The sequence below is a fragment of the Ovis aries genome, chromosome 1 (genome assembly GCF_016772045.2).
Source record: "Ovis aries strain OAR_USU_Benz2616 breed Rambouillet chromosome 1, ARS-UI_Ramb_v3.0, whole genome shotgun sequence".
Lineage (NCBI taxonomy): Eukaryota > Metazoa > Chordata > Mammalia > Artiodactyla > Bovidae > Ovis > Ovis aries.
In genome coordinates this window covers 194,251,745-194,279,593 of record NC_056054.1, presented here as the reverse complement: position 1 = coordinate 194,279,593, position 27,849 = coordinate 194,251,745, and the positions used below count along the sequence as shown (strand labels likewise).

Below are 27,849 nucleotides of genomic sequence, written 5' to 3'. Positions count from 1 at the left end.
CAAATAGCGTATTTATGAAAATGGCACTTCCTCTCAAAGGAAATGGTTTGAATGCATCTGACATCACCCCACCAGCCCCCTACTCCCTCTTGCCACCCATGGGTACGAGTCAAGGGACTTCAACTTGCTGACCTACAGGCCTGCCCTGGAGGTTGGCGTGGGAGCTGTGGATGTGGGTTGTGGTGGAGGAAGCTGGAGGTGCGGCACAGGAAGGGAGGAGCCGGAGGGCCCAAAGTCCAAGGAGGCCTGCACTCACGGGAGGCGGAGGCCGCCCCCAGGCCTGCGGAGGGGTGGGTGTGGTGCGGCGCCCAGCCTACCAGAGGTTTTAAAGACCTGAGGGAGCCCTGGGGGAGGGCGACGGGAGGGGCTCTGCATGGAGGCTGGCAACTCCCAGAGCGGCTCTTCAGTACAGGTGAGTGTGGGAAAGTCAGGAGAGGGCAGAGTGCCACAGGGCCCTGGCTCCTGGTCCTCCTCCTGGACCTGGAGCCCCAGACACAGAGAAGGAGAGGAGACTCACTGGGGAAAGATGAGCTCTAGGGCCGCCGGGATTCAGGGGTCTTGAAGCTGGTATGGTTTGGGGGCACGTCTTTAAGAAACAATACAATGTGCCAAGAATAACACAGCACACGGCCTCAGAAGGCAGCTGGGCTCTGTGGTGAGCCATTTGACCTCCTGCTAAATCCACCCCGGGCTCACATGCCGTGATAAGACATTAACTGTTTCATTGCCAAAGCTTGTCATACCTTCCGGGGTGGTATCTTTGCGGTCCTGGAGGTACTGTGGTCTTTGGGACCTGTCAGACCAGGAAGGCCAGTCATCCATTCTATTTCCAGGGCAAGAAAGAGAGAGAGGGGTGTCCATGGTCAGTCACCCAACACAGCAGTGACAGGGCCACTGACGGGGCCCTCAGAGCCAGCCATGCACACCGATGTCCCCTCCACACACTGGAATGAGAACTTCTCACGTATCAGGGTCATGCTGGACACAGCAAGCACCACAGAGGCTCACATGTGACCCCAGCTCTCTAAGTGTGGTGAGGAGGCCCACACAGGCCAGCAGTTACAGTGGGGGGAGCACAGAATAGACACATGCAGGCGCCTGTGCGCACAGGAGAGCGGGGGAGAGGCACACACCAGAGGCGGCAGGCTTCCTGGAGGAGGCAACTTGAGAAGGAGCCAGAGAACTGGTCCAGCAGAGGAAACTCACCAGCCAGGGAAAGTTTCCCTGCACTGCAAACAGCCCCGCAGTGTCTACTGAACACCTACTATGATCCAAACCTCAGGCTAATCGTCATACATCTATGAAGAGGAGTCTGTACCACATTCTCCCAGGATGGGTTCTAGGATCGTCCCCATTTTACAGATAAGGAAGCTGACTCAGTGCTGTTGAAGCACTTGTAATCACTGTCACAGCTATTCAAGTGGTGGGTCTGACTATTACAACCAGGAAGTCTGGCTCCAGAGGCCCCATAGGCCCAAAACTATGAGAGGGACAGCTTGAAGGATCTGGGGAACTGTAAGAAATTCAGCATCTCACACACAGGAAGCCCAAAGGAGGAATTTGGGAGAGGCCCAAAGTGCAGGATGGATCCTAAAGGGCCTGGAAGAACAGGTGAAGGAGTTGGGGTTGGTCCTATAAAAGGCAGGATAACAACTGAAGGTTTTCGAGTAAGAGTGCCACATGGTCAGATCTCATCTTTAGCAAGGTTATCGTAGACGTGAATACAGAAGATGGATTGGAGGCCATCCGATGGACACAGGAGGATATCTAAGGATGTTACCGCAGAGTCCTGGCAAGTGCTGAAGCAGCATCAGCTGAGGCCGAGGGACCAGCTCAGAGCTCTTCTGCCTCCAAAGACCAACTTTACCAGCCTAGGTGAAGTGGGATGAGTCAACAGGGTTAGGGGAGAGGGGGCAACGAGGGGAAGTGGGAGCAGTTTTATGCCACAGTAACTGCTCTGGACTTGGGGCCACGAGACCTGAGTTCCCACAGGCCACTTTTGTGTACACAGTCAAAACCCTTCACTTGGCTGAGTCACAGTTTCCTCATCTGGAAAGTAAGCATAAGAATTCTTGTTCTGACTCAATATTTTGTGAGATTTAAGCAGCATGTATGTGAGAGATAACCCACAAGTATTATTGGCAATCCAGTGGAAGCTTTAAAAAGTCTGCACAACTAAGTGACAGCCGGAGACCAAAGATATCACCTCCTCGGGCCGAAGTGCTTTCCTTTGCTTGGCGCTGGGACTCCCGGCTCAAGCATGCTCCCACCTCCACAGGACCCACTGACCCTCCTCCTTCAGAGCACAGCCCAGTGTCTCCTCCTTCATGAAGCCTTTCTTCGGACTCCTGGCTGGAAATGACCACTTCTTCCCCAGAAGGAGCACTGCTTACTGCTCGTTTAGTCTCACCTCTGTCTCTGATAGAGCTGCCGTTGGCGATGTATTCTGCTGCCCCCAGCCCCCTTCCTGCCTTTTCTTATTCCTCTTTGCCACGCAAAGAACACCTTCCATGCTTTTTTGTTGAATGGTTAAAATACCGAGTGAGTGAGAGTGACTGGGCTGTGGTTCCACAGAGAAGTCTGGGAAGAAAGCAGCCTTGATCCAGAGAAAAGGGCAAGAGGGTTCTATGTGATGACATGAGGGTCGGAAGCCTGGAAGGCTACCAATAGGCTTTCAAATTCTCCAAAGACAGATGGGAAATAATGAGAGAGGATAACTGTGTTTGCTCACAGTTACTAAGTCCCTGTTTTACGATTTGCTAAGTGTTTCCCTGAATTGTCTGGTTTAATCCTTACAACAAACCTGTAAGGAGGTAACATTTTTGTCCAACACCTCACCCAGTGCCAACAGAGACGTTGCTCAGCTAATTTACAAAAGAAACGATGGATAAAGAAACTGGGCCCTGGAAGGTGCAGCCACTTGCTTAAGGTCATACAGTTAGTAGCCATCAGAGTTGAGATTTAACTCTTCACTACTTCATACTGCTTCTCATAGAAGAAAAGACAGGCCGTAGGCAGGTGAGGGAAAAGCAGGCATGGTGAGGGAAGGCTTCTCGCTTGCTGCACCTGTAGAAGGACCAGAATATGAAAATTCAGGAGAGAGCCTTGAATCAGGGGTCCTGCTTGGCCAACTTTTCCCAACCTGAAAAGTTAAGTACAAGTCCCCCCTTGGAGGAAGGGAGATGGTTTCAGAGTCCAAGGCCAGCACAGGCCAGCCCCTGAGGAGTCATGGAGCTTTATTTGCTTAGCTCTTTTCCAGGCATTTCCTTATCAGCATTTCTTCTAGAAGGGTCTGGACAGCTCGTTTCATTACAGGGCTCAGGCTTGCAGGAACCCCAGGGCTCAGGCTGGCAGAAACCCTGTTTATTAAAAAGAGTGGAGTGGACCCAGTGTGTCCTAGGATCTGTTCTCTGCTCCCATCACTCAGCTGATTGAGAGAAGATGGGCCACGAGACAGAGAGGGTGTGAACAGGCCAGAGAAACCCCACAGCCTTCGCCCGCCCAGGAGAGCAGGAGAGAAGCAGATCCTGCCTGACTGATCCCAGACCCCCGCACTGCCCTGCTGACATTTGATAAATGCTTCCTGTGAAAATGTTTACCCAGGAGGAAAGGGATCCTGCCTCCCCTCCCTACAACGCGGGTGGGAAGAGGGGCTGCACTGGCCCCATAAATCCTAACAACTGTCTCTGCTCACCACCCCGCCTCCCTGGTGCTCTGCAGGGGGTGGAGGGAGACAAAGGTGCCAGACACAGGGCTGTGATGGGAGGCAGGTACGCAGCCGGGGAGGGGGCGGGGGAGGGTGTCACGTCTGTGGGCTGTGTCCATTTGTTACTTCCATCTACTTTTTTTTTTTTCTCCATTTCTTTTAAATTAAGTTGCCATCTATCCTTGTTTAATCCCAGAAATCCAAGAGGAACCATCAGGAGCAGGTTTCTTTTCATTTTTCCCTGCTTGGGAAGTGATGTGAGGACGGAGCTGGCAAACAGTCACAGTGGATCTTAAATCCTGTGAGAAGCATCCATGGGCCTGGAAAACACAGCTTGCTTCCCCAACAATCACGGTCTCCGGGTTCCAGTCTCAGAGGACCTCTAGGAAGCCCCGTGGACGTGTTGAAAAGAGCATGATGGCAGGAGCCGCAGAAGCCAGTCAGTGCTGGTGTCGTCACTCATCCACCCTTGGCCTTCAGCAGGCTGCAGAGCTGCCCGGTGCCTAGCTTCCCTGCCCTGCAGAGTAGAGACCACGCTCTCACCTGCACAGTCTCCTGTGAAGGCTGAGGAAAGGGATGCATGCACAGACACACTGAAACAGTAAAATGACGCACGCTCATGGGTTTGTTTGTTTTTTAGCCAAGGAAATTGGCCGAGTTCTCCATCTATGAAAAGAGTACCACAGGCTCTTCATCTCACTTTCCTGAATGTCAGGACAGAAGAGATAATAGTAACAAATGTTTCCAAGACCTTGGGTCAATTTTTCATTTCACCAACATCCAAACAATCAGAAAATGAAAAACACCCCAAAACTTGTTTTTCCTTCTAAATAATGATTATCTCAGCCTACACTAGCACCTGAGGCAAAGCACCAAAGGCTAAATTATTTTTTAAATATCACATTCTCGGTCTTGAAGAGTTCACAACAACATATTCCTAGCTTAGCCTGAATATCTCTTTGACTGAAGCACACCAATTCTCAGCAGTAGTTCTAAGTATGTAACTAAACAGAGCACGTATGCCAGAAGGAAATCAGCAGCTTACTTAAAAGGCCACATCCATTGTACTGGATCAGAACTTCGGGGGGAATAGGACTGGGAAATCATATTTTAGTGTGTATGTCAGGTGGTTAAAAGTCACGCGTGCTCCCTGTTAAGGGCCTCCACTAATCTGGAGGCTCCTCAATGTGCTGCCAAAGAGTCATCAAACGTCCTCTAAGTCCTTCAGCAGCCATTCCTTGGATCCCCAAGAGGGGAAACTCAGTTCAGTTCAGTTGCTCAGTCATGTCCAACTCTTTGTGATCCCATGGACTGCAGCATGCCAGGCTTCTCTGTCCATCACCAACTCTTGGAGCTTACTCAAACTCATGCTCATCAAGTCAGTCGTGCCATTCAACCGTCTCATCCTCTGTTGTCCCCTTCTCCTCCCGCCTTCAGTCTTTCTCAGCATCAGGGTCTTTTCCAGTGAGTCAGTTCTTCACATCAGGTGGCCAAAGTATTGGAGTTTCAGCCTTAACATCAGTCCTTCCAATGAATATTCAGAACTGATTTCCTTTAGGATGGACTGGTTGGATCCCCTTGTAGTCCAAGGGACTCTCAAGAGTCTTCTCCAACATCACAGTTCAAAAGTATCTATTCTTCGGTGCTCAGCTTTCTTTATAGTCCAACTCTCACATTCACACATGACTACTGCAAAAACCATAGCTTTGACTAAATGGACCTCTGTTGGTAAAGTAATGTCTCTGTTTTTTAAAAGGCTTTCCAGGTTGGTCATAGCTTTTCTTTCAAGGAGCAGGTGTCTTTTAATTTCATGGCTGCAGTCACCATTTGCTGTGATTTTGGAGCCCCAAAAAAGTCTCTCACTGTTTCCCCATCTATTTCCCATGAAGTGATGGGACTGGATGCCACAATCTTAGTTTTCTGAACTTTTTCCACTCTCCTCTTTCACTTTCATCAGGAGGCTCTTTAGTTCTTTGCTTTCTGCCATAAGAGGAGACCCAGACACACGCAAATCTAGTAGAGCCCCAGTCATATGACCCAACTTGCAAGGCCCCACATCCATAGATCTGATTCTGGAAAAAGCAGATGAGAGAGGCTGGGTCCAGAGACAAGACTTGACTAGAGACAAGATCACAACAGAGGTTAGCAGGAAGGAAGGAAGCACAGCACAATACTAAGGTAATAAAAAGGACCACTGTGCCCTACACGAAGGGCAGCACTGCAGGTGACATCAGAGTCCAGGTTTCCTGGCAGTCGACCCAGGTCACAGGAACAACGCTAGAGGCGGGCAGGGGACAGGCAAGCAAAGCTTCACAGTCTTGGGATCTAAGTGTTCTAATGACTTGAGTGTTTCATTTTACTTAGTATACGATGTCCAGGCCTTGATCTTGGAAGGGATCGATGCCTTCTTAGGTACCAGCTGAACTGTGGTTGGTCTATCAGTGGACAGGATCCTATGACTCTATCTGCGTGGTCTTAGTGTTGTACATGGAGATGTGATATTTCCTCATGTGACTGATCTCTCACTTATTCATCAAGATGACCTGAACCTACTGTATTCCAAGGAAACTGTTCATGGCAGCCTTAGTCATCCTAAGGGGACTATGAGTGAGTAGTTTTCCAGTTCCATTAGATCTTGTAGTGGTGGCCTCAGCCCCTGTGACTAAACCAGGATAGGGCTCTCCTCTCCACTTCACAGGTGAGCAAGCTGAGGCTCAGAGAGGTTAGCAAAATTTCCTAAGTCACACAGCATAAAGTTCATCAATGGGACTCCAGTTCTTCTGGCTCAGATTTTCTTTCACTGGAGTTTCTTATGAAGTCTCAGAATTTGACCTTTGTGATGTATCTAGAAGCTTTCCTCTTAGCGCCTTGGAAATCTTACAAGAGCTCTTACAGAGCTCTTCCTTCTTGTGTTCTGGTTAAAAACAAATTTCATATTTAATACTTTGGCATATGAGTTAGGGTGACCAATTTTGATTTTCCCAGGACTATACCAGTTTTAGCACTTAAAGTAAGTACCCATGAAATCCCTCAGTCCCAGGCACACTGGGACAGCTGGTCACCTTACTACAAGCTCAGACCATCCCTGGCATCAGTACTATGCTTTATCTATGTTAACTCTTTATGTTAAAGTGTCACCTTAACATGTTACTCCACCAGACCTGTGCAAGCCCTTCCCACTATCAACCAAGGTGGTTTGGCCTCTGTTGTCTGACTAGTATGTACTACTTATTATCTACCATATATTTCTTGCTAAGCTGGGTACTATAGGAGATGCAACAAAGTGTAAGAAATGGGAGGAGCTGATCTTTGCTGCATTTACTAGTATTTATCTGAAGGACAAGCTATCAGTGGCTAAACAAGTACTTTGTTCTTGTTGTTTAGTCGCTAAGTCATGTCAAACTCTTGTGACCCCATGACTGGTAGCCCACTAGGCTCTGTTCATGTGATTTCCCAGGCGAGGATACTGGAGTGAGTTCCATTTACTTCTCCAGAGGATCTTCCCAACCTAGGGGTCAACCCTATATCTCCTGTGTTGGCAGGTGGATTCTTCACAGCTGTGCCACCTGAGAAGCCTAAAACAGTACATATCAAATACCAAAGTACCTAGGTATTCAATAAAGACAAGAGAAGGCAGAGGTCATTGTGAGCCAAGGAGATGGAGGAAGGGGAGAAATGAGCTGGTATGTGTTAGACGTCTGCTGTAGCCCAGCTTTTTATATACATCTTGTTCAATCCCCTCTAACTGATGCTATCACAGCACAGCCTCCAACTTCATCCTTGCAGTATGCTCCAGAAAACATCCAACTTCCAGGATTGCTGTCTCTGGGCCTGAGGGTTTTTTGCAGAATGGAGCTGTCCACTTGAGCTGGGACATTTGTTCTCTCTGGGAAATTAACCCCCTCTGGGGAACAGCCTTCAGCCAATAGACTGAGAGGAGTCAGTGTTTAAATACCCCAACTCCCTTGCCCCTCAGGGAGAATAATTTTCAGGGCATGTGTTTTATACTTTCCAAGACTGTCTCCGCTGGGATCAAGCTGCAGCTGTCCCCAGTGGTATCTGACTTGACAGCGAACCACTAACTGATTGCCTTCCCTTCCCCATCCACTGCCCACACTTCTTGCCTGCATTCCCTCTGCCTCGCAAATATACCATTAGCACTCACATCCTCATCTCAGGATCTGCTTCCGGCCAAACCCAAACTAAGATAGCCTCAAATTTCCTGTGAAAATGGTGAAAACTGTCTCCTTTCAATTAATGGGAAAACTAAGACTGACGGAGATTAAGGAACTACTCTAGGGTTACACAGCTTATATGTGGTAGAGCTCAGGACTGAACCCACATCCTTCTGACTCCAGGTCCACACCTGTCCTGTTGGCATACTGCAAGAAGAGCTTAACCATGGGGACACAGCCCACCCTTACTCCCATACTTAAACCTCACTCAGGAAACTGGGAACTTCCCCCCAAATCAAGGCTGAAAAAGAGGCTTCTGCAATGTAAGGACAAGAATGATGGTAATAGGGGAGAAAAATCGCCACCTAGAAATCCTGTACTCCACACGTGAAGGCAGGTACAAGGCAAGAAAAGGCAAGATACCCTTTCTGCATGTGAAGATGGTGAGAAAATGTCTCCACGTTGTTTCTCGGGATCCACGGAAAATGACTTGTGCAGCCACACTTCGAATTTCTGCAGATCTTTTGTATGAAGGCGGTATGCAGGGCTGTGTCGGAATAACTGGAGTGGACAGTTAATGACAACCAAACCTGCACCGGCAAGCATGAGACCTTTACTGTGGCTCAGGGACCTGTCAGTGAACCCAGGTGAAGTTCTGGCTCAGATAAGAGGTAACGTGATCCAAGTTTCAAGCAAAATGGAATTGTCATGGTCAGAAGCAGATCGATAGGGCAAATCACATGAAATCAAAAAGCCATCTGCAAAGTTTCTTCTGTTTATGTCTAGTGTTCTAGTCACCTATTGCTGCATATCAAACCACCCCAAAATCTGGTAGGTTACAACAACCACTTTATTATTATTTCATAGCTTTTGCAGATCAGGAATTCAGGCTGGGCACCACCTATGGTTGCTTGGAGGTACTCAGCTGGCAGATGAGCTGGTCTGAAGGGTCTGAGATGGCTTCACACACATGGCAGGCTCATGGGTGGACATGGCTGCAGGGCTGGGCTCAGCAGGGACTGCTGATCAGAGAACTAAGTCTCCAGTGAACAAGGTGGAAGCTACATGGTTTTTGATGACCTAGAGTAAGAGGAACAAAATATGACTTCTGCCATACTACTTATCAAAGCAGTCACAAGCATACTTAGATTTGAGGGGAGAGGACTTGGGCCCATTCCCTCAATGGCTGAGTGTTTAAAAGTACAACATCCAGCTTGGGTTAGAAGCCAAGAAGGGGAGTCAGCGCCTGCAGGCTTTCTCTAAATCTGAGATTGTAGCTGCAGCTGCTTTGCCAAGGGTTTTGTGACCTTGGGCAGGAAAGAAACCAGGAAATGAGGGATCTGGCAGGGCTAAAATCCCTGCTTGCCTGACAGTGCTCCCTGCTTCTGTTTTGCATGGCTGGCACACAGCACTGCAGTCAAGACTAAAGGGCTGAGTGAAGGCTCTCACCTGCTCAAGATGCTGGGCCCTGAGAGCTGAGAAAAAAGGAGGAGGCCAGAGCAGAAGGGTTTGGCTGATTTGAGCAGTGCGCAAAGTGAGCAAGGATCGAAAGCCTGAGAGATAATGCCTGTTGTTGCTCATCACACAGAAGATCTGCAGCAAAAGAAAAAAAAAAAAAAAAAAAAGATCTGCAGCTGACCTTAGGCTCAATGGGACACTCTCACCTCCCAAAGTGTCTGCATCTCCCAAGGCAAGGCCACCCTTGCCTGGGCCACCCAATTCTGATGTTACTGTCCAATCCTGGAGAAAAATCCAAGTAACAATTTCTTACACATCTGTGGATGGGTGCCTAGCACAGGTGTGTCCTCAGAGGAGGCCACCAAAAAAGTACACACATCAATTTTATGTTGGTGTTCTTTCTTTTGCCATTTACTCCATTTGAATTAGAGACCTAGAAATAGATTGCAGTGGGAGGTTGGTCATGAAAGGAAGGGAAAGAAAGGCATCTATTGTTGCCAAAAACAACTTCCTGGCGTTGAACTGTGGCCCAGCCTAGCATCTGGGAGTAGAACGGTCCAATCCCATAGAGATCCGCTCAGCCATGATCTCTTTACTCAAAGTGAATTTGAAATGTTTGATATGGTCCCAGTTGAACTAATTATTTCCCTCCATATTTGCACAGATTTAATCAAATGATGGATGGATAGACATATGTCCTAGGCACTTTCATGTATACTAATCCATCAATCCTTACAAAAACTCCAAGACATACATGCACTCATCCTTATTTTACCACAGAAGAAACTCAGAGTGAACCAAATGAACACCCAGATTTGTCTTTTTCTCAAGCCCCTTTCTATTTTCGTTCTGGCTTGGGGGTGACTCTGAGTCACCAGTCACTCCATCCCATGGGCGAGGACATGGGGAAGCAATGTGGACCCCTCTCTCTCCCCATGTCTGTCAGTAGAAAGGCCCCAACTGGTCTCCATCCTTGGTGTTTTTTCATGAACACTGTTCTTACTCTCTGATAAGGAGCTCATTCTTGCATCCTTCATCCTTTGTTACTCGGGCTATTGTGCCAGCCACCGGGCCAGTCTGTCTGTCTCAACTCCCCTGTTCTCCGTCCACCCTCCACACTATAACCAGAAAGCTGAAACACAGATCTGATCATATAAGCCTTTGCCCATAAATTTTCAATCTTTCCCCACAACCTACAGAATAAATGACTAATCCTTGAGCCTGATGTTCAAGGCTGTCTATGATCTCCTCCTGATCAACATGTCCTATCTCATATACCACTATCTCCTTTCACTGGTATTTTGCAAACCAGAATGAATAAAACCCTGACCATTTTCTAGGAGAAGAGTGGAGTTCTATATAATATATTGAAATTTTCTATCTTTATTTCAGTGGTAATCTTAAGAGGAAAGTGTGTGCGCTCAGTCATGTCCAACTCTTTGGACCCCATGGACTGTAGCCCGCCAGGCTCCTCTGTCCATGGAATTCTCCAGGCAAGAATACTGGAGTGTGTTGCCATTTCCTCCTCCAGGGCATCTTCCAGCCCAGGGATGGAACCCGCGTCTCCTTCATTTGCAGGTGGATGCTTCCTCACGGGTCTTCACGTTGTTTTCTGCGTTGCAGCAATCCATCAGATTACAAAATCCAAGCTAGCCAGATCCCTGCTTAGTCGGCTTGGCTCCTGTTGCCCCTTGGGTTTAGAAGGCTTCCCACATCTTCCACTTCCACACTCAGTTCCTACCCACCACCACTCCCCAGCTTCATCATGCTTCTCAGTAGGGGTAGCTCCAGGTAGAGCTTCAGGTGTTAAGATCTCCAACCTGGAGTGGACGTTGTAGGTCATTCAGTCTATTGGGCTCATTTTACAGTCAGGAAAATCTAGGCCCAGAAAAGAGAAGTAACAAACTAGGCCTAGAATCCAGGCCTCCGGACACTGTATATGGAGCTCTTTTCACATTTTGCAACTTACCGATCACCTTCCTTAAAGTTTTATTGTCCATCTTTGGACTGGATCACTGGCATGGTGGCATGCAGAGTAAATTCTCAGTTTCCCTAACATCAGGACAGACAAAGCCATAAAACCACAGTAATTACCTGACACGTTCACATGTCTAAGGGACTACAATGGACTATCCCACGGGAGTTGAATGCGAGGAGCATTTCACATTTCTGTACTTTGGACGATGTAGGCTACTCTAATGAATGCCAGGCAGATTTACTCTTGAGACGTCCAAAATTATATGCTGATTTATTGAATCTACTATAATGTCCCCAAATAAATCTTTAAACATTTTTGCAAACCAGAACATGATACAGAGGCAACATCGCAGTTAGTTCAGTGCTTTGGAGTTAGTAAATATTCACTAAATGTGCGTTGGATGAATGGATGTGTCACAGACTGGGAAGCCAGGACACCTGAGTGACAGTCTCATTCTTCTGCTCCCTGGCCACAAGGTCTTGGGAAAACCACTTGTTACTCATGAAGCCTTAGTCTGTTCATGTAAAATGAAGCATTTGGACCAACTCAGTGTCTCTGAGCTACATTCCTTACAGTTATAAAATTATATAATTTCATAAAAATGCCAAATCTATTCATACTCTTGGTGTCAATGGAAAGTAAAAATAGAATGAGTGTTTATTAACTGTTCTTGTTTTATGTTTCATTGTTTATTATATACATCACTTTACGTTAGTTCAGACTATTGTGTATTTTAGTTATTGCAATTAACTTTTGAAGAAAATATTATTGTAACAATAATATTATTTTTAGCATAAATAAAAACTGACTTGGAGAAGCTGCTTTATTAACACAGCAAGATGTCATCTTCTAGGCTTGATTGGATTACAACTGCTTCAAGACATTGGGAAATAGGCAGTATAAAACTGATCCCTGACAGAGAGGATCAATGAGATGAGCCTTACCATACCTCTGGATTTATGCTTGGAGGCAATTCCCATCTGGAAATTATGAGCACAGTCTGCAAGCTTTGATAAGCAGAGGAGACAGAAGCCAGAGACTGGGGAAGCTGAAGAGGCTAGGAGTTGAGGATTACAGTTTCACAAAAGAGGGGCGATACACAGGAAAAGAACACCATAAGTCTGCTGAGATAGCCTCTTGAGTCTGTTGAGAATTATTATGTGTATGTATAAGGTGAAACTCTACAAAATGAGGCAAAAGAAATGACCAGAGAGCAGTAAGCTGAACAACCCAGAGTTCTCACAAGGTGGAAATGGTTGTGTACCAAACAAAACGGAGAATTCTTGATGATCCCCTGGGCAACTGATGGAGAGCCCAGGGGAGTCATACTTGAGTAGAGATCCTGAACTATTCCTGGAGTGAAGGTTACTCTGGACTCCGAATAGCAAAGCTCAAAGACAGGACTCAAACAGATCAAACTATTTCATGAGTAAATTAACTTCCAGCCAAAACAAAGTCTAGCACTCTTTAAAAGAAAGCAGCAAAGTCCAAATACTTAACAGTATAACTCCACAATGTCTACCATCTAATAAAAAATTACTAGACTTATAAAGAAGCAAGAATATGTTCACCCATAAACAAGGGAAAAATCAGTCCATAAAAACAGACCTATAAATGACAGAGATGATATACAAGTGTTTAAGAAACTGGACAAGATCCAACAAAGAGTCCGTAGAGAGCCCAAAATCAAACCCAGGTCTCCTGATACTTTATCATAGTGCTCCATTACTCGTGATCACCAGTCTCTCTGCCTCTGTGGCAATTGATAAGCTTTTGCCATGACAGTCCCAGTGCAATTCTCCCATATTTTTGACTTTCATTTTGGTCAGAACCTCACAAAAACTGGCAGAGGTAAATACAGATCTGAAGTCTATGAAGGACACTCTCTGATCAGGGACTAGCATCTTCACTGACAAAATTTAACAACACTGGAACAGAACTCCCCCTCCTCCCTTACTATGGCGCTTACAAGGGAATTCCCCAAGGCCTTTCCTATCTCTGGCCAGAGGAGCTCTGCACCAGGGGCTGTGGTTTAAGGGAACTTAAGAATCAGCGTGTGAGCACTGGAAATACACACCAGGAAGCCAGGCCTCAACTTCAGCCCCGGGGTTGGTGAAAATTTAAGCAAGAGGTGAAGGGGAAAAGAGAACATATCACAGGCTGCTGTCAGCCTGCAGAAAGGTAAGGTAAACCTCCTCCTTCCCAGTGCTGGGGGTATATTCATGTGTGTACTGCCTACAAGTTTGTGAGAAGATAGTTCAAGGAGCACAAACACAGGATCACCTCCCAGGCTGGGGGTGCAGTTTTCCTCCCTGCAATTTACTACACAAGTTGTTACCAAAGCAAATATCAAAGCCCTGCAATTTGCTAATTACAGGCGGGATCCTGGGCTTGTGGGCCCAATTAACCACTTGTTCCTCATTTTCTGTGTGTGACCCGCCGACTGCACCCACAATTACCCACTTGTCTTTTAACTGCCCTGAGAGCCAACTGACTCACCTCCAACTCACTCCCATTATCACCTCCAGATGGCCTTTGGTATCATTTTGCTTTCCAGGTTCCCCCTACTCTCCTATTATCTCTCGATCACAGGACAGTATCTTGTCTCCCTGGTTGGGGCTCCTACCTGTAGCAAGATTTCCTGGTCTTATTCCTTGCCTAGACTTGAAGGCTGGAAGGCAGGAAGCAGCTTCTGTTGGTCTGGGCATCTTGCCTAGCTCCTCCAAGGAAGTTCAGGAGGCTGTGGCCACATTCGGCCTCTGCCCCCAGACACAGAAGGAGTAAAGAAAATTACAGCTTCTCTGGATCTGGCTCACTGCCCGATTTCCTGCCCCACTCTCCAGCAATGCCCCACTGGCTCACTACCTCAGCCAGACCAGGGCTGGGTCCAGGGAGCCTCACCGCCAGTCTTGGGGAAGGAGATCCTAGTAGCTGTTAGCAGTAGCTCTCCAGGGAAACACAAGCTGGAGAAAGAGAAAACCCTCTTGTGACCTTCTGCTTCTTTAGACAGGCCACCTGGCAAGCAACAAATTTCTAGCCAATTTTTTGATGCTTTACTGTATCAGTGGTTCTTAACCTCTTTTGTGCCGCAGACACTTTTGAAAATCTGATGAAAAATTCTGGACTTTCCAGCAAGAAATGCTCATATTCAGTTATCTATTTAATCATTCAACAAAAACTTAGAGCGCACATATGTGCCAAGTACTATTGCAGAGACCAAAGAAACATTACTGGACAAAAATAGACAAAAATTTCTACTCTCATGGAGCTTACATTCTAACAGGAAGAAGATAGGCAGGAAATAATGAATGTAGTAAATAAGCCCACATACAATTTGCTAGAAATCAGGTGCTACGGAAAAAGAAAAATTCAAGCAGAGCAAGAGAGAGATTGGTGAGGATGCAGCTATATTTTTAAATAATGTGTACTATGTTGTCCATATTGAAAAGTGAAATGTTAGCATAGAATTGAAGAATGTGAGAGGTTTCACCATGTGGGTACCTGGAGAAAGAGTGCAGAAAGCAAAAGGAAAAGCCTCAAGGCAAAGGAAAAGTGAGAAGAACAGAGTAGCTGGATGGAGAGAAAGAGGGGCAAGCAGCCTTGATGGGAAAAGTCAGAGAAGCAGGGGAGTTGGGAGGACATATTAATATATTACGTAGAGCCTATGGGCTACTAAGATTTTGATTTTCACTCTGAGTTAAATCAGGAGCCATTAATGGGATATGAGCAAAGGGGTTAAGAGGATCCGGCTAAGACTCTACAATGTCAGTGACCATCGTAGGTAGCAGAAGACCCAAGTGCAGATAATGGTTGCTTGTGGGTCAGTGGCAGCAGTGGAGACCACAGGAAGACTGAGTCAAGAGGATTTCCTGAATAGCTGTGATGTGTGCAGAAAAGATGTGCATATACAGTTTCACATACAATACAGCAGTTTACCAGTCTCCTAAACCCTATTCACGGATGCAGATAAAGGGCCACTTGCACAACGAGAAAGGCAAGTGGGGAGCTCAAGGAGAAAGTGGGACTCCACTGCAGACGGAGAGCCTTAACTGTACCTAAAAGTTTCTTTTTTGAGTTTTTTTCTTAACTGAAGTATAGGTGATTTATAATATTGTGTTAGTTCTAGGTGTACATAAAGTGACTTGTTATACATATATATATGTATATATATATTCCTTTTAAAAATTCTTTTTCATCATAGTTGATTACAAGATTTTTAATGTAGTTCTCTGTGCTATTCAGTAGTTTTTGTTGTTTATCTATTTTGTTTATCTGTTTATCTGTTTTGTTGTTTATCTAAATCTTTGTTGTTTATTTATTTTATATATGCTAGTGTATGTCTGTTAACCACATACTCTCAATTTATCCCTCCACTACCCCTATCCCTTCGGTAACTATAAGTTTGTTTTCTATGTCTGTGAGTTTGTTTCTGTTCTGTAAATAAGTTCATTTGTACTATTTTTCAGATTTCACATAAAAGTGATATCATACGATATTTATCTTTCTCCATCTGACTTATTTCACTCAGTATGATAATCTCTGGATCTACCCATCTTGCTGAAAATAGCAATAATTCATTCTTTTTATGGCTGAGTAATAGTCCATTGTGTATGTGTGTGTGTGTGTGTATGTATATATATACACACACATACACACACACACACACACACACACCATCTCTTCTTTTTCAATTCACCTGTCAATGACATTTCAGTTGCTTCCAAGTCTAACAGTTTTATTAAAGAAATAAGATATTTAAGGTAAATATGGTAAAATATTATTATCTGGTAACCTGCATGGTATATATATGCCTGCCTATTACAGTATTTTCTATATATTTAAAATCATCCATAATTTCTAGAAGAACTGCCCGTCTCAGGGTTTTACAGAAAGGCTTCCACTTGCTTCAGCAACGCAGTGAGGAGGAATCAGCTCAGCCAGTTCTGCTCATAATCCTGCCATGGCACCTGGCTGAGTATGCTTTACCTCTCCGACTTTGGCTCCTTCCCTTCCTTCCAGCAGCTCAGAGTCAGAGGTGAGATAAGTCAAGCTGCTACTGCTGCTGCTAAGTCGCTTCAGTCGTGTCCGACCCTGTGCGACCCCAACGACGGCAGCCCACCAGGCTCCCCATCCCTGGGATTCTCCAAGAACACTGGAGTGGGTTGCCATTTCCTTCTCCAATGCATGAAAGTGAAAAGTGAAAGTGAAGTTGCTCAGTCATGTCTGACTCTTCGTGTCCCCATGGACTGCAGCCTACCAGGTTCCTCCGTCCATGGGATTTTCCAGGCAAGAGTACTGCAGTGGGGTGCCATTGCCTTCTCCGAGATAAGTCAAGAACTAACACAAAAACCAAGGGCTTCCCTGATGGCTCAGTGGTAAAGAATCTGCCTGCCAAGCAGGAGAGTTCGATCCCTGGGTTGGGAGGATCCCCTGGAGAAGGAAATGGCAATCCACTCCAGTATTCTTGCCTGGAGAATCCCATGGACAGGGGGCTACAGTCCACAGGGTCACAAGTTGTCAGACACGACACAGCGACTAAACAACAACAACACAAAAACCGCACTATATCGAATAGAGTGCAGCAGAGGAAGCAGAGGGTGATGGCACTGGGGAAGCCTGGGGCAGGCCTCCTAAGGCAGACTCTTGGCAGGATTCAGAAGAACAATGGGCAGACTAGGTCTCACAGAGAGGTGGGAGCCTGCCCAGCTAGAGGCAGCTTTAAGAAGCCAGGCACAGTGAGGGGGCAAGCAGAGGCCCCAGACACCTACTCTGCTCTGGCCAATTTGAGGAAAGTAAGCTGATTTCTTCCTCTATCAACTTAAAGCGAAAAGACCAGATGGGAGGAGCTTTCAGAGCCCTGCGGTCGCCCCAGTGTGGCCAAGAGGGCCCAGGGGTGGAAAAGCTTGGATCCAGGACAAAAGCAAGCTCAAACATGCAGATAAGGGTGACTTCAGGCCTCAGGGATTAAGGCTCTGGAGCTGGGTGGAGTCTCCTTGTTGACCTGGTGGGGGGACCTCCTCAGGGAGCAGGAGACTGGGGAGGCTCCCCTGGTGGCTGTGCGTCACCCACTTCAGGCCATGGCCCTCAGACAGCACATTCCTGACAATCTGCAGACCTATCACAGAGCCTGTGGGGAGGTCCTCTGCTGCCCACATTTTGCAAAAACTTGCCGTGTCACAAGCCCTGATGAGGAGCCAAGAGAACAATTTCCCAGGCCATGGCTTTAACAAGACCATGCTTCCTAATGACTGGTTTTCTTCTCATTAAATAAAAAAGAGGGGGAGAGAAACCAGTGATTACTCCTCCTTATAGTCCCACCTTCCATTTATGTGCGTCTCTCTTCAGAGGAGCTCAAAATGCTTTGTGTATTATTGTCTATTTTTTCCCTCGTAATGTCCTTGAGATTCCTCCGGGTGGTTATTATACCATTTTACAGCTGGGAAAGGGGATGTGGCTGAGGTAACGCAGTGTTCCGCACCCTCACCAGCTACGGTCAGTATTTTGAAGCTCTTACAGGAAACCTCCTCATATGTGAAAATAAAGTCGTCGCCTAGGAAATAAACTAGGCTAAAGCAACACATAAACTGCCCACTTTACAACAGTAATTAACACTATTTAATTCTCACAACAATCCTATAAAACAGATAGCAATACACCCATCCTACATATGGGAACAATGAGATTCAGAGAGGCAAAGTAAGCTGACTAGAGTTGCCTAATAATAATAGATCTAATCGTAGTAAAAGCAGAAGCTAATCATTAAGCAACTTACCATGTGCCAGGCATCTTACCTCTATTAACTCATTTAAATTCTTAACAACAGTCCTCTAACGTGATTATCAGTATTAGGACCATTTTGCTGACAACAAAACCAAAGCACAGCAAAGTTAAGTAACTTGCCAAAGGTCACACAGCCAGTAAGTGTAAAGGATCCCACAAAAGGTATCATGTCCCACCACAGTTAACCCGTCTAAAGGAACACTGTACTCTGAGGGTTGGCCTGGTAACACCCAGGTACAGCCCCAAGGCTGCTCTGTGCCCTGATCACTGTCCTCGTAAAGGTGGGTGGCAGTGGCACCTTCTGCACTGCTGCTGTGAGCCAGGACCCTCACTCTGGTACCCGGAGTGGGAGCCACATGGAAAAGACTCTTCCTACCTCGCGGTAGGCGCATGCACGCATACTTTCACAGGTATAAAATGGCACCAGAGAGGCCATTACCATAAACAGGTAATAGAACCTGTGAGTGAAGATTAGTCTAGACAGGCATTCAGACCAGTGGGAAGTGAACTTCCTGAAGTTTGTGTGTGTGTGAGGAAAGTCAAGCTTCTAGCTCTTCCATACTGCAGAGAAATGAGCCTCCCAACCATTCCAGAACTTTGGCTTTCTCACTGCCCTCTCCTCCAAAGCGGCATCCTCTAACGACTCATCCCACTCTTTATTCCTGCATACCATAAAGGGGATGTCCCCTGTCCTTGGGATCTTCCAAGCAAGAATACTGGAGTGAGTTGCCATATCATCCTCCAGGGGATCTTCCCAACCCAGGGATCGAACCTGCATCTCCTGCTTGACCACTAAGCCACCTGGGAAGCCTTATGTCATGCTCACACCCCTCCTTTTTTCAGACTAATGCTTGTAGCCGCTTGACTACAACCCTCACCTCTTGTCACTGCCTGTCCTATGACTTTCCTATAAGTCGAATTGCCAGGGAACCCTTCCAGGGAATGACAGGGTGAGTATTAACAAACCATCAACATGTCCAAAGCAGGACATACACAATTCCTGATAAATGTTGTATACACCCCCCGACCCCCACCCCGGCCATGGGCCCCAGCTCCTTCCGATTAAGTCAGGACATTTCAGAAGATCCTGACCTTGTCACTTCTTATTTCCCAACTTCTCAGAGCTTGTTTCTCCACCTTGCTGAGATACGGTGTGCCAGGGGAGGAATTCAAGAACAGGATCTTTCGTCCAGTGAGCACAGCAGTTACAAGCACAGACTGCCTAAGTTTTAATCCCAGCTCTACCATTTACTAGCTGTGTGATCCTTAGCAAGTTACAGAACCTCTCTGCGCCTCTTCTGTTGCCTGGAGATCGGTGATAATAATTCCTGCTTTTGGATTGTTGTGAAGACTAAATGAATTATTGCATTAAAATGGTTAGCAGAGAGGAAGCACCCAGTAAATGTTAACTACTACGATGGAGCCTCTTTCAGAGTCTTTCCCTGAAAGAACGGGTTATCTTCTGTCAGTTTCAACTTTGCACACCAGCACTTCAGGCAGGTAGGGGCACTTTTAAAGTGACAACCTGAATCAGTTTGGGGGAGGGAAAGATTTTATTAGAAAGATTTCTTCTTGTAAGGGTTTAAATTTTCTCAGCCCCTGTTGCCCACATAGTATCGGCCGAAAAGAAAGGGAAAAAAGAAGGAAAAATCAAGTCCTGAGGCGCATCCCAGGGAGGATGGAGAACCAGACTCGCTCGGGTCTCCAGGAAGATCCCACGGCCGGCTTCGCCCCCGCCCCCACTCGGCCAGACACTCGAGGCTCCACCGCAGATGCTCAGACCCTTCAGAAACGTAACACCAAGGAGGGGAAGGCTAGCGAGTTCCCAGAGCCTCTCAGGCACGCGGTCTCTCTCCCCACCGGCAGCGCCTTAAATGCCAGAGGACTTGCCAAAGATGGAACTGTTTTGTTGGGAGCTCGGGTTTCTCCCGCCGCGAGGCTGAGCCGGTGGCGCAGCTGCTCAGAGGTCACGCCCGAGACACGTCCGCACAAGCCCGCCCGGGGGCTGGGGACGCGGGGGCGGCCAGCTTCTCCGGGGACCTGCCGCGTCTCTGTTCCCATCTTCGTTTCACAAACACACAACCCGCGGAGGCTGCTTTCCTCTCCCAATTGGGATACTCTTTTTGCAAAACAAAAAGGATGCAGAACAAAACAAAAAGACCCCAAGGGAAAAGAAACGTTTCTTTAAAAATGCTAATCGTGAGCTTTTTTTGTTTTGTTTTTCTTAATTGTTTTGGAATTCAGCTTGTGTGGGATCTGGAGCTCTTTTTCAAGAAATGGCGGAAAGAAAAAAAGTCTAAATTTGGTATAGGAAACCTGAAGCCATTTAACCTTGAGAAGTTAGTCTTCATTTTCTGTTACTTAAAATATTTGCGTTTGTATGCTTAGAGCCCTATGCATATGATAAAAATAGAAGGCACTGATCAGTTAACCACCTGTGTTTTCCTTGCATGGCATATTTTCCACTGTAAACAAGAAAACACAGATTGGAAATCCATTCATTCCTTCCTAAGAAGTGCTTCAGTTGGGGTTTATTTGTGTTTTCAATGAATGGAAACCAAAAACAACCTTTGCAAGATTATTTCATGCAAAGAAACTCTAACATATCTTTTTATCCCCTCTGCAGCTATTTCTACATAAAGTCCAAGATTTTTTAAATGCAGTTAATAATTATAATTACTATTTAATTTACTGAGCACATACTATATGTTTGACTTATTTGTGATAAAGCTGGGAAGGAGTTCTTAATTCCTGTTTTACAAGTGAGAAAACTTCAGAGAGGATGTGTGCATTTAGTTGCTCAGTCATGTCTGATTCTTTGTGACCCCATGGACCGCTAGCCTCATCTGTCCGTGGAATTCTCCAGGAGTAGGTAGGCTTTCCTTTGTCCAGGGATCTTCCAGAACCAGGGATCAAATCTGGATCAAATCTAGCTAATCAATGATGCAGTCTTTATGTTCATGCCAGTCAGGTCCGAGAGCAGCAAAGCTGTGCTCTTTTCACCACCATAAACCATTTCCTAAACAGATACTTAGGAACACAAAGGTGTATCTGATCTTTTAATTTCCAATATAACTTTTAGGGGCAGAGGCATACAGTGAAAGGCACTGGTTTCTAGAGCTTGTGCTGCCTATGTTATCTTGTGTGTGTGTGTTTTAACCTTTTTAAAAATTTATTCTTAACTGGAGGATAATTGCTTTATAATGTTATGTTGGTTTCTGTCATACAATGACATGAATCGGCCATAAGTAAACATATGTCCCCTCCCTCTTGAACCTACATCTGCTCCCCTCACTCCATCTCACTCTTCTAGGTTGCCACAGAGTACCTGGTTGAGCTCCCTGCCTATATTGTCATTCAACCTTAATAAGACTCTCTGCCTTAGTGCCCCCTCTCTACAATGAGAAATTCTCTCTAAAGTCCTATCTAGCTCTAACATCGGAAGATCTATCCTAAATTAAAAGATCAGACTCTGTTATTGAACATGGCATAAATTAATCACTGTGTTCCTGATTCCCAGATTCCTTTTATCTAACTCTGTGGATTTCCAACACTGGCTGCACATTAGAATCTTCTGGAAGAGCTTTTAAAAATACAGATGCTCCAGCCACACCCCCCAGAGATTCTGATTTAATTGGTCTGATGTGTGGACCAGGCCTGGGTATATTTCAAAAGCTCCCCAGGTGAATGTGTAGCCAGGATTGAATATTGATCTAACCTAGTGAACTACTCCAATTTCACCCACCCCAGTTGTGCTTTTATAAATGTAGTTGCTGTAACTGGAATTCCTTTTTATAAAATCTAATAACACTAGTGCTACCGAAGTCTATCTCAAAACAGAGTTGAGTGTTTTACTTTATTTGTGTAATTTGCTTAAATAAGTTAAGGCATATCACCAAAACTTTAAAATGCTATAAAAGTGTGTGTATGTGTGTGTGTATTGTTGAGATAATAGAAGATTCTTTCTTTAGGGGTAGAGACAGAAATTACAATAACCAGAAGGTTCTAGGATAATCTGAGCCAATAATTGATTGACCAGGTGGAAAAATCACACAAAATATTTACTTAACCCAAGGGTAATACCCATTCTTTGGAAACAGCCTATTTTAGACCTGGTCTAAGAGACAGGGCTGAGCTGGAGAGAGTAGAAGTATGGAAGTCTGGATAAGAGGTCAACTTGGAGCCATTTTTATCCCAGAATGCCCCAGGCTATTTTATGTACTATTAGTCTCCAATTTGGTATCTATTAGAGGGATGCAAATTTTCCAAAGCTCTCCATCTAAAAGTAACCCAATGACAAGCACCCAGGGAAGTCCGAACATGCTTAAAAGTCAAAAAAGATTTACTTTTTCTTTATGGAAGAATTTAACCATTTCTTGATATATGGAAAAAAATCTAGAGAGTTTGTTTCATAAGAAGAGCCTGTTATAATTTCACTGTTCATTTAACTTAGACTCTTCTCTTGTTACATTGTATGAACCTACAAAGCACAGCACTCCACCACCACATAGCTCTCTCCCTCACACACACACACACACACACACACACACACACACACACACATAATGGAAACATAGTTTTGTCATTCAACCTCTGGCAACATAGTTCCAGTGACTTAAATACTAGCAGGTGGTATTAACCAATACTGTAGTAAGAAAAGTGATGTCTCTAAACATCTTTGGTGGGACTGACATTAAAACAGGAAGATTGGGTGGTTCTGTGGACTTTTAGCCTTTACCTGTTACTTGTAAACAATCTCAACCAAATGAAAAGGACACAAGATTCTACTTAATATAAAAATGTGTGAAATCGCCTTACTTGTTAAACTGCTGAGCTTCCCCTTGGCAAAAGAAAGATTAACATTTCTGTATAGGGAATGGTTTTCAACTTGCCTTCCAGCTCCAGTATTTACATGCTAGTCAAGTTCTTCTGGATCAGTTAATCATCGCATGAATAAATCTGCAGCCCAAGATCGTGTTCTTTAAAAAAGTTATAATCCAAAGAATGGACAAGGCTTGGGGGAGAGGGTCTTATCCTAATCACTGGAAGGTGAAAAGCCCAGAAAGATGCAGAAATATTCTCTAATGTAAATTTCCATAATAAACTCTGGGTCCAAAAAAGAAAATCCTTTCAGGACGAGAACAAGGCAGGAGTAAACTCATTAAAGCTTACTTACATGAGGAAACTATGGGAAAACATCTTGTCAACACAGATCCATTGTCCGGCATAGATCAAAGATGAGTCTATGCTTTTAAAAAGTTAAAATTTAAAAAAATCAGGTAGGAGAGAGGGACTTTGAAGTAACAGGGAAGTTGTCATTTCTTGTGTGAACTACAGAGATCAGATCAGAAACAGTGACCTTGAGAAAAGAAGCTAACAGTACAGCTTCGAAAGCGGGAAATGGTCTTTTAAATCTCTTTTACTTGTAATGATACATAGTCTGATAGAAGTAGCCTAATAAAAGTGTGTTTCATTTCTGTTTCATCCAATAAACATTTATTGATCACGTACTATGTACAAGGCACTACACTAAGCACAAAGATACCAAACGGTATCCTTGGTCTCATTTTGGTATCTTACTCAGTCTTCCTCAAGATGCCCAGACTCAGGTGCCATTGCTTATGGTGGAAATTCACATGAGGCATTAGGATAACCACAGTTTCACAGCCAATAACTTGAGCTGTGAGCACTTCAAGGCTTGGGGTTCAAGAGGGTTGGGAGTAACTTGGACACGCCTCCTACTCTGATCATCAGGTCAATCCAATCAAAGATCCCTAAGACCCCACCTTGGACAAGAACTCATGGGCGGTGCAATGGAGCAGGGAGAGATGAACATCTTCCAGAGGTTCCCTATGTTTCCAGGAAAGAAGGGAAACAAGACGAGTTACTGTAATGAGAACTTGTACTGGGAAGTAAAAACTGCTTGCTAATCAGTTCTCCCCAAGAAGAACTAGATAGACTTGAAATGCTTTGGAAGAATAATGCTTTTAAAAGCTCAATAGGTTAAAACACTTGAATAACAAATTAGCTTTGCCAGCCAGTTACTGAGTGGCTTTCCTTTAGTACATTGGGCTGATCACAAAGGATATACTAACCGGCTAAATATCACAGACATTTAACCATTTGCAGAGAAGTTTTAGGAGCCATTACTATAATGTTATGGGTTTTTTCAGGGAAAGCTAAGGACTGGTAAATGTGAATTCAAATGCTGGTTAAAAGCCTAACTAACCACTTCTAGACAAGAATTGGAGCCCAAAGTGTCACTGAGGGAAATGCTACAGCATTCCAGCTGTCCCCCAGGTCCTCCCCAACCATCCGACTTGGATGGCTGTGACTGTAGCTAAATTCTCACCTGGGCTGTATCCCTGGATCTCCCACCATAACCAGCACAGTCTGGAGTGGTTCTCTGCTTGGGGTTGGACTTCCCAGTTGGTCTGTGAGACCCAGACACTAGAGATCCCATCTCTCCTGCTCACCTCCCTGTTCTCCTACCAGAGGGCCATCAGCTTGATGACCTGGAGACCTGGACCAAGTCCACTGTGACCACTGGCTAGTAGTTAACCTTTTTGTCTGGACTATAGTGTCCTCATGTATAAAGTAAAGAGGATGGGTTATACACTCTTTGAGGCCTGTCTCTAATACTCTATGAGTAAATTATTTCCAGCAAATGCCAAATCTCTCTCTCTCCCTCTCTCTACACATGCACGTATACACAGAAACACACATACCCTCCCACCTCACTTCTCCTTTCTTAAGAGTCAAACAAACAACATCAAACACACACCTGTCCAGATGAATGTTTCTAAGACTGGTATTTGATTGTAACAATATCAACATGACAGTGACCCCCAACTTCCACTGAATATGAACAATTCTTTATCGTTTCCAGAACAATTTCACATAGGATCTGACAGAATTCTACAGTAACATGTCCCCTTGGGCCCATTTCACAGAATAGGGTTTGATGCCCTCACATCACTAGCTAGTAAGTCATCTCTCCTCCCCAGGGGCTGCTGGCCCTCCCTAAGGGGCACCAGGCACAGCTGCACACCCTTTCTCTCAGCACGAGTGGGAGGAAGGCAGGGAGGGAGCAGTTGAAGTCCCAAAAGATGAAAGAGCAAGTGGAAGAGATGGAAGAGATGAAGAGAGAGGATAGGAGGGCAGCCCCATTCCCGAGACTGGTGACGAGCCCTCCAGTTGCAGTCTGCCCTCTGCTCACACAGTCTCACACCTCCTGGGATCTGGAAGCTGAGGACTGTTCTTCTGACCCTCACCACATCCCTGCCCTCCCCTGCTCTCCTTCCCCTTCTTAGGCTGCCCTAAAAAGAATGTCCACTGCAATCTCTCTCCAGCTGTTTGATCTTTTTAAAAGTTTCTCATTTGTTTGTGGCATATGCTCCAACCAAAAAATAGACCTTGGGCATTCAGGATGGGGAAGAGTATTAAATGGCAACAGCCAGCCTCGTGCCAAGGGTGTGGGCAGCCCCTAGATATCTCTGATGACCAGATGTCCTGGATTTGCCTGGATGGTCCTAATTTAAAACATTCTAGCCTCTTGTCCCCGTAAGTGACTTCACACTTGTCAGACCATGTGTCCCTATTTAGGGTTTGGAAAATAAAGTTACCAGATGGATACCTGATATCCAAGTGTCAAAAAGGCCCAGTGTCAGCATCACGGGGATGGCAAGAGGACACACATTGGAGCCAGATGGATCTGGGGTCAACCGGCTCGGCCACTCATTGTCTGCATAGCTTTAAGCAGCTCTTCTTCTTTATGAGCCTCAGTTTCTTCATCTAGAAAATAAATAGTTTTTCTATAAGTCAGTCCCATGGACTTTGCTTAGAAAAACCACTGCTCCACAGACACTTAATATCTCCCAGATGTTTCTGTCTGTACCATCATTTTGTTTGGATTTTGGTTAAATCTGGTGTGTTACTATTTAAAGCATTAACTTTAATTGTATGGTTCGGAGTGCCATCTTAAACAGCAATGATAATAGCAACCAAAATGTCCAACAGATATCAAATGACCTTCCTTATTTCTGCCTGCTCACCCATTCCAAGTGTTTCTCAGTCCTTAGAACTCATTCAGATCCATTCTCCACTGTTCCCTAACAGCTCAACAGTCTCACGTAGGCTGATCTTGCCCTAGCCAGGTTGAGGAGATGGGAGGTGGAGGCGCCTCATCCAGATTATTGCTGGAGTTCCAGCTGCTTTCATCTCTGCTCTCACCTTGCATTAATCCACTCATCACCAGTCCAGCACCTGGAATTTCCTTGGGCCCCTCTGACTACTTGGTACCCAGGGGCCAAGGAAGAGGTGTCCACTGTGGAGCCGGCCAAGTGCCACTGTTAATCCTGGCATGCCACTAACTCACTGTTGGCCTTAAGTCTGGTCACTTGACCTTTCATAGCCACAGCGGCCCCCTCTGAAGACTAGGGTTAGGTTTCTTATATCTGGTGCCTATGAGGAGCATATTCAAAGCCTTATTGTTGTCCTATCATTGAATCAGTGTTTCCTCCTCCACTCCTATTTTCTTCAACTCCTATTTTCAGGCACATGAAGCACAGACCAAGCATTTTAAAAGAGCCTCCAAACACCCAGCATTCAAAACCGTCCATAATCTGGCCATGCCCCCAGATTCTTAAACCTATTTCTCACCCAGCACATGCTTCTGGTACCAGCTATGCCAGGTGCCTCGTGGCCTGCTCACCCCTGCCACTGCCCTTCTGCCCAAGCTATTCCCTTCACCAGGCATGCCCTCTGCCCACCTAGCCAAGGAGGTCTCTTTCTAGACCGAGTTACACCTTTTCCCCACTTCTATGGACTGAAATGGACATGCTCTCCCCCAAATTCAAATGTTGACCCCTAACATCATCCCTCATGTGAACTATATTTGGAGATAAGGCCTTTAAGGAAGTAGTTAAGGTTACATGAATTTATAAGGGTAGGGCCCTAATCTTATAGCACAAGTGTCCTTATAAAAAAAGAGGCCTGAGAAAAACCTTTTTTCTTTTTTTTTAGCAGAAAAAGTTTTTTTATTGTGAGGCCAAGCAAGGAGAATAGGTGGCTCATGCTGTTGCCAAAATCTTGGCTCTCTGCATAGGAATGCCAAACAGAAATTCAGACAGAGAGTTGTGGAGGAGAAGGAAAGAGTGGTTTTATTACTTCGTCAGGCAATGTGGGGACACAATAGGCTAGAGCCTCAACTACAGTGCCCCCAAGAAAAATCTTATAAGAAAAGACTCCCCCACTGTCCACCCTCTCCCCCCAATCCTACCTGGGCCATGTAAGGACACAGTGAGAAAGTTGCAATCTGTAAGCCAAGAAGAGAGCTCGTACCAAAACCCAAACTGGCCAGCAGGTTGATCTTGGACTTCCCAGCCTCCAGAGCTACGAGAAGCAAATGTGTCTAGCCTCCTAGTCTATGGCCGTCTGTTATGCAGCTCAAGTAGATGGACACACCCACCGTCACTGTTCTCTCCTTCCTCAGAACCTTGTGTCACTTGTCACCAACCCCTCACTTGATAGCACTAAATTAGTGACACTGTCTTGCTGACTCAATAATTTCCCCCACACACGCCCATATTGCTCCCCCGATAAAGAGAGAAGCTTTCTGTAGGTAGGAACAAGAGGACGTATATCAGGCGCAGGCCCAGCACAAAGCATGGCACACAGCAGGTGCTCAAGACATGCTTAGCAGGTTACAAGTCACGCCCTGATGGAAGAAGAAAAGTGGTCCTGAGAAGACA

At 45.6% G+C, this 27,849-nt stretch overlaps 2 long non-coding RNA genes across 3 annotated transcripts; one reads left to right on the top strand and one right to left on the bottom strand.

Moving 5' to 3' along the window:
• Positions 1–352: 352 nt before the first annotated feature.
• LOC114113793 (uncharacterized) lies at positions 353–12,155 on the top strand. Its single transcript, XR_003588560.3, has 2 exons — positions 353–412; positions 3,903–12,155. It is a non-coding gene; the product is annotated as an uncharacterized LOC114113793 (long non-coding RNA).
• Positions 8,714–27,511, bottom strand: LOC114113790 (uncharacterized). Of its 2 annotated transcripts, XR_003588559.2 has the most exons (4): positions 27,378–27,511; positions 25,734–25,891; positions 9,331–9,474; positions 8,714–8,961 (listed from the first exon to the last, which is right to left on the bottom strand). It is a non-coding gene; the product is annotated as an uncharacterized LOC114113790 (long non-coding RNA). The 2 variants fall into 2 exon arrangements; XR_006056346.1 differs by lacking the exon at positions 9,331–9,474.
• Between the last annotated feature and the right edge of the window lie 338 nt (positions 27,512–27,849).